Source organism: Talpa occidentalis, unplaced genomic scaffold, assembly GCF_014898055.3.
Source record: "Talpa occidentalis isolate TD23 unplaced genomic scaffold, MPIMG_talOcc4v2.1 talOcc4.10, whole genome shotgun sequence".
Taxonomy (NCBI): Eukaryota; Metazoa; Chordata; class Mammalia; order Eulipotyphla; family Talpidae; genus Talpa; species Talpa occidentalis.
This window is the reverse complement of record NW_023600993.1, coordinates 93559370-93564871: the sequence shown is the minus strand read 5'-3', so window position 1 is coordinate 93564871 and position 5502 is coordinate 93559370.

Here is a 5502-nt window from a genome sequence, read left to right as displayed (position 1 = left end):
TCTCTGCTTGTAGCCCTGTGTCTTGGGTGGGGGTCCCCCAGAGGCACAGTGGGAGACAGGGATTCAGGAATATGCCATTTATCAAAGGAGGACGCTTAGGAGAAACACGTACTAGAGGGAGGAAAGCAAGAGAGCGAAGGGGCAGAGAACAGAGAATGGGATCTCAGGTGGAGTGCAGATAGGGCTGGATCTAGGGGGCCTGGAGCAGAAACCACTGCTGAGCTGTAAGGCAAGGGGGGCAGTTTCTCTGTTGTTTCTCTGCACCCACCAATCACCGGTGGGGAGGGAGGGTTTGTAACTTCCTAGGCCAGGTGGCTCTCAGGAGTGCCAGCTCTGAGCACTGGCAGCAGCGGGTGGGTGGGTGTACTGGCTGGGGCTCTGTGGGATTCCCAACAGCATCCCCCCTGGGTGGGGCCGGCGACAGGTTTCTGAACGAATGAGCAGCATGTGGATTCTTGGCCCATGTGGCACAGACCTCCCCCCAGCCCAGAGCAGTGCTGCCCCCTTCCAGAGGTCCTGCCCGGGGCCCTATGGGATGCAGCTTCCAGTTCAGCAGGTCCTACCCATGGGAAAGACACTGGGCCTTGCTCCACTGGCGGTGCCCAGAGTGAGGATGGGAGCTTTAGCCAATGTTCTCATTTTTTCCTCCTAGTAAACATTTTACAGATGGGAGGACAGAGTCTCGGAGGGGTGAAGTGACTCCATGAAGGTCACGCAATTTGTGAGCAGAAGAGCTGCGGGTCACACCCAGGTCTGACGCCTCCCCCTGGTTCCTTCCCCCACTGTGAACGACCTTGGAGCTAAGCCCTCCTGTCCATCATAAGTGACTGGTGAGTCCAGGGTGGTGTGTGTCTCTCTCTGTCCCCTAGCAGGGCTCAGCTAAACTCAGGGTCCCCAAGGGCCACATCTAGCATTTCCAACAGTTGGGACGCCCATGCATGTAGTTTTGCATATTATTTGCATGATGATTGCATCTGGTTTGCATGTGTTCATGCCGAGGGCCCATCAGTGATGCACAGTTTTTTTTTTTTTTTTTTTTTTTAATAAATTTTATTGTTATATTCCCCATACAATTGCAGCCCCCCCATTCTGACCCCAATCCCTCCCCTCCCACCCCGCCCCCCTAAAAGTGTCTCTGGTTCATAGTTTTTGTTGATTTTGATTTTCACTTTCTTATAGTTATTCATTTTCCTGGTCCCTTATTTAAGTTTTCTAGATTCCTGCTATGAGTGAGACCATCCGGTATTTTTCTTTTTCTTTTTGGCTTATTTCGCTGAGCATGATCCCTTCCAGCGCCATCCATGTTGCTGCAAATTGCATGTGTTTATCTTTTTTGAATGCTGAGTAATATTCCATGGTATATATGTACCACATCTTCTTGATCCAGTCATCTATTTTTGGGCATTTGGGTTGTTTCCAAAGCTTAGCTATTGTAAACAGTGCTGCTATAAACATAGGGGTGCAGGTGTTCTTTGGAATTGATGTTTCTGTGTCCTTTGGGTAAATACCTAGGAGTGGAATTGCTGGATCATATGGAAGTTCTATGTTTAGTAGGTCCAGAAATCTCCATACAGCTTTCCACAGTGGTTGGACCAGTTTGCACTCCCACCAACAGTGCAGAAGAGTTCCTTTTTCTCCACACCCTCGCCAACATTTGTTGTTGCTAGTTTTTTTAATATGAGTGATGCACAGTTTTTAAGTGGCTTCTAAGCAACCCTCACTCAATGGAAGCCTCGTTCACCAGGCTTTTCAGAGTCCAGTCGCCTTGATTTCTGGATTCTCCCAGGCCTTCGCCTTGAGCCTGTACATCTACCCACCCCAGGGTCCTGGAAAAGCCTTGCTTGTGCCCAGCGGTAAGGGGCTACTCCAAATCCCTGCCCTAGAAATGCATGTGGATTGGACCATAACCTTTCTCGATGGTGTGGGAGTAATCACAATGCCCCAGCCGGCTTCGAGCACACTGGTGTTTATGTTTCCGAGAGACCGAGACCCGGCAAAGAGCCTCGTGACACAGAACTGCCAAACAGTGGCCCTGCAGGGCAGAACAGTGGAGCTGGGCACACGAAGAAAGGAGACAGGGTGGAGAGTCGGGAGCCCGTGTCCCAGGGCCAGTGCCACCGTCTCTGGCTCAGGGGCTGTGCTTCTCTGAGTGACAGGGAGGGAAGGGCTTGTGCCAGAGGACTGGCAGTTCCAGTGCTTTCTATTTCTGTCTCTTTTAGGGGAAATACATTTCATGAAACTCTGTGTGGCTCCCAGTGATCTCATGTGTGGGCCCTCGATAAAAGAGGGAAGACACACGCTGGGTGGGTTGCAAGGAGCCTGGCGAGGAAAAGGAGCCTCTTGGGATTCTGCGAAGAGCAAGGGCCAGGGAGGGGCGACCCCCGCGAGCAGGGGGCCAAGCCCCAGGACTAGGCGTGACCCCACACCAAGCAAACCCGACTCAGCAGCCTCCCAGCCCCATCCTCATCTTCTCTGCCCCATAGCCAGTTCTTTCCTTCCGCCCCAGGAGGCCCATGAGGAAGGAGGGGTGCTCCAGTGTCTGTCCCCCCACTTTCAATTCCTCCCACGGTGCCACTCACTGATGGACCCTGAATACAAGACTTTTCACTCATGCCTTCCAGGGTTATCTTGTCCTGCCAGCATCGTCCATCCTCCCTGGCAGGTGGCACTTCTGCCGCCAGAAAGAGTGAAGGTTGCTTGCAAGTGGTGTCTGGATACGGCCGGGCAAGCCCCTGTGAACAGAAAGCCCAACCCTTGCGCGGCCCCTCAGCTCGCCATCCAGGTGCGCAAACTCCCTTCCGAGTAGGGGAGGACAAGACCGTCTGCCTCCCTCCCCTGCCCTGGCCTCCCTAGATTTCCTGTCTGGCAGATGCAGAGTGGCCTCATCTTCTGGGGGGGAGACCCCCGCCTCTGGCTGGATTCAGCCAAGACCCTGAGCATCTCCCCCACTGACGTCCTCCACCCCCTCCCCCCAGACCGGGTCCCAGTGCTGGCTCCCGAAACTGTTCCAATTAAAGATGGAGCAGGGTGTTTGATGTCGACCACCTGGGGAGGGGGAGGCAGGGTTCAGCTGTCCTCTCAGCCCCTGTTATGTGGGCCTTCCAAGTGCAGACAGGGTCCAGCCTCCGCCGGGAGATGTGGGCCCCACATCTGGGGCTGGGGAAGGGAGAGAAAGGAAGGGGGGAGGCCTTGGAAAAGGATCACAGCTTCTGGGGTGGGGATGGGGTGGGCGGTCCTCTCCCAGAGCCACCGGGCAGCGCAGCCCCCCCAGTCAGAACTGGGCGGAGGGCGTGGAGCTGGGCGGGCTCTGGCCTCCACCCCTCTGATGCCTCTTGCTTTCAGAAAAGCAGACATGCGGGGGTTACAAGATCAAGAGCACGTTAGAGCAATAGATGCTGTGCATCTTGTCCCCAGCAAAATGGCTCGTAACAGTCATCCCTGTTAAAGGCTCCAGAACAGGATAGCACCTCCGTGCATGTGTGACAAGGATGAAAGTTGTCTTAGTCGTCTCTGGGCTGTCGGATCAGAAACCCCCCAGAGCCAGCCCAGGGGCGGTGCACTAGTGGAAGCAGAAGGGAAGCCTCTCACCAAACGGCTACGCCACACCCTCGGGGACTGCAGCGCCTCCACCCCACCCTGCTCTGCTCTGGCGACTTCTCTCCCTCAGCTTCCTCATGAGCCCCGCAGCCTGATGGCCGCTGCACCCCATGCTCTGACCTGTCACCATTCCTCGGGGACCCTGCACTAGACTGAAGGGTGTTTCCCCAGAATTCAGGTCCACCTGGAACCTCAGAATGTGGCCTAACTTGGAAATTGGGTTTTTCCAGATGTAATTACTTCAGAAGGTCAGGCTGGATTAGACTGGATCCTAAATTCAGGAGCTTGGGTCCTTGTATGATGAGGAAAGAGGAAAAGGCTGTGTGAAGACAGCAGTCGGGGAAGACACCAGAAGTCAAACCAAGTCCAGCACTGCCCACAGCTGGCAGCTGGCGGAGGCTGGAATCCTTCTCTAGAGTCTCTGAGGGACGCGGGTCCTGCTGACACCCAGGCCAGACCTCTAGCCCTCGGGATAGGGGAAGATTAAATCTCTGTTGTTCTAAGCCACCAAATTTGTGCTGATTTGTTTCAGCAGCCCCTCCCCGCCTCCCCCCAGGAAGCTGGGCCCCCTCAGCCTCTGTGTTTCGATTCCAAAGTCCAGGAGAGAGAACACTTGGCCTGCTTGGTCAGGTGTCTGCCCCCTCCTCCCTGCCCCAACCACAAACCGCTCTGGTTGTGAGAGGTGGGGTAGGGGTGGGTTTCTGATCTGCCCCATTCCAGCACCCTTGGGATCATCGTATTACCCAAAGGGTGTGGATTTACATTTCAAAGTCTGGGGGAGGGCGGTCTCTCCAGGTGTGCCCTGGGGTTTTGTGCCTTCTGCACACCCATCAGTCACTAGTGTGAACAGGGCTCCAGTCACCTTGGTGGATGAGACAAAGCAGGGAGACTGCCACTGTCTTGGATGACAGGAGCAGGATTCAAAAGGCTCTTTCCAGAAAGTAAAACAAGGTCATGTGGAATAGAGAGGCTTGCAAAGGCCAACTCTGAGGTTCCGAGAGTCAGTTTCGCAAGGAAAAAAATGGAGGTGGCTTGTGAGAAAGGCGACGTTCTTCGAGCAGACACTAATAGTGACACAGTGCTGTGGACCTGCCAGCAAGCAGGGGAGCTGCACAGGGCAGCAGAGCATCCTGGGCCGGGCTGCTGAGGTGGGGTGTGGCTGGAGGCCGTGGGATAACCTGTCCCCGCCAGGGCGCCAGCGGGTCGCCTGGCCACAGGCACAGGCTGCAGAGGGCCGCAGCCTCAGGGATGGGTAGGCAGATTTGTCCTGGGCACATGGGGACAGCGGCGGTGAAAGGGTTGGCCTGGAGTCTGTTCCAAAGAGGTGGCTGGAGTGCTGCTGCCGGTGCACCCCAACACACGGTCCTGGGTCACCTCCGCTCCCGAGCTCTGGACCCAGGACCAGTGTGACCTGCTGGTGGCGACTGCCGGGGAGCCCCGGGCCCCCGCCAGCCCCAACCGTGTGGCTTTGCTGCTCCTCGGGTGCACACGACGACGGAGAAGCACGGGTGTGTTTGGGGGGCCTCCCAGGGCGCGACGGTCGCGCTGCGGCCATCCCAGAGCAGCCCCCCTCTTCATCGCTCGCTCGCAGGCGGCCCCTCGGGCGTCGGCTCGGAGCTGGGGCGGGGGGCTGGCCGCGGCGAGGGGCCGGCGGAGGAGCGCGGCGCGGCCCGAGTTTATGCTAATCCGCGCAGAGCCCGCCCCCCGCCCCCCGCCCCCCGCCCCCGCCGCGGCCCCGGCCGCGAGCAGCGCCGGCCACTCCGCGGGACGCAGCCGCTGCGCAGCGCGGGCGGGCGGGCGGGCGAGCTCCGGGGGCGCGGGGGCGGCGGGGCGCGGGGGCGAGCGGCGGGGCGGCCGGAGACGCCCGCGGGGTGCCCCGCGCGCCAGGTGGAGCCCGGGGCGGTG